Source organism: Carlito syrichta, unplaced genomic scaffold (assembly GCF_000164805.1).
Source record: "Carlito syrichta isolate Samal-C Ts95f unplaced genomic scaffold, Tarsius_syrichta-2.0.1 Scaffold84695, whole genome shotgun sequence".
In the NCBI taxonomy this organism is placed as follows: Eukaryota; Metazoa; Chordata; class Mammalia; order Primates; family Tarsiidae; genus Carlito; species Carlito syrichta.
The window spans coordinates 198,005-199,771 of NW_007028791.1; positions in this window are offsets into that span (position 1 = coordinate 198,005).

Consider the following 1,767-nt stretch of genomic DNA (forward strand, 5'->3'; position numbering starts at 1 on the left):
TTAACCTCCTGAATAACAAAGATACTCCTATTACTTGGGATATTCCAAGGTTTTAGAGTCTTTCTCCCAGGAACAGGGATAAAAGTGAAATTCTTTATTATACAACACTGTCATATTCCCTCAGTATTCTTCCTTAGAACCAAGCCCTTTAAACTGCAATTATCTTTCCAGAGATTGTTTTTTATGTATAAGTATATATGATATAGTATTCTCTATTTTAAGAATTCCTTTCTCTTCCCTCTTGACTTAAGTTGATAACTTTTCTTCATGTGGATGCCTGCCCATTTGGAGGTGTAGAGGAGGAGGTCTTTAAAAGTCTTGTCTTTTTCCAAGGTCATATATTGTGCCTGCTGTGAATCCTTTCTTGTCTACTCCTCATCCAGAAGAAAAATGATCTCTCTTTTCTAAACTGTTACAGTTCTGTGTTTCTTTCAAGGCATAAGTCACTTATGTAATATTTTATCATAGTTATTTGTACTTTTGGCCTGTTTCTCATTCAAAAATTTAAGGCATATGAGGGAATGGACTATGTGAATTTTAATCCTCCTTGTACTCTTCCCTCTTATAATATGTTGCTCATATTTATACCTAAATATGTAGTTTTAGAAATTATATTTTATGTATTGTGTGCTTATTTGTAAAACTATTGTTTGTTATAGCTGTAGTGGGAAGGTTTTCTTTCTATACTATTGACTAAATTCATTTAGAGGTACTATGTTGTACATTAAATTCTATATTCAGATAACCTTTGCAAATGTAGGGCTTTTCCTATGTAGTCTACTTGAATGAAAAAGAAGAAAAAATAGGGAACAGGTTGGCCCTATCTTAGATAGATATACATTTACTGACAATCCCACTCCTAGGAATTTGCCTAAGATAAATGAAAATATATGAGACTTATATTCAAATAAATAAAGTTGTCCCTTCCTATCCAAGGGAGATTCTTTTCAGGACTCTCTGTGGATGCTCAAGATCCATAGATGCTCAAGTCTCTTTTATAAAATGGTGTAGTTTTTGCATATAACAAGGATTTATTTATTTAAGTAGTATTTACTGACAACAATTTATTTAAGTGTTTAATATGTAGGGTGTAACCAAATGGTATTTTCAGAAACTGAAGGTTCTGTTAAGAATTAGTGAACATATGTGTTCTTTCTAGATTTGATTCAGAAGATCTTAGAACATTGCAGATCTTACTGGACTTATATGGGTACTGTCTCCTTTAGGACAGATGTGTACTGTCATAATGCGTTTCTGGTAGCTTGTGCATTTTGCTAATTATATTTTCTACCTTATTCCTGTGGACATTTCAATTTAAGAACTTAATGGATTCTTCAAATATTAAGATATAGGCTTTTTGAATTTGCTTCTACAAGTTGTGATCTGCAAATTGTCCAAAAGGAAAAAGCAGGGTATCTGTTAATACTTCAGACAGACTTCAAAACTACCTAGGGAATTTAATACACTTGTCTAAATTCTAAGGAAGTAAAAAATATTTACTGTTTTTAGTATAAATGCTGTAAATGTGTTACTTTATATACTAAATATCCCATTGAAGTCAGACAGTGTCTCTAATGAGAAGATAGCTAGAGACCTGGAACCCCTGGCTTGCTTTCTTTCTTCTTTTTCTTTGTATATTTTAATTGATATAATTGTACATATTTTTACGTTACATGTGATATTTTGATACATGACTACAGTGTGGAAACCTTGGTTTTCTTTTTTTTTTTTTTTTGAGTTGGAGTCTCACTCTGTCACCCAGACTGG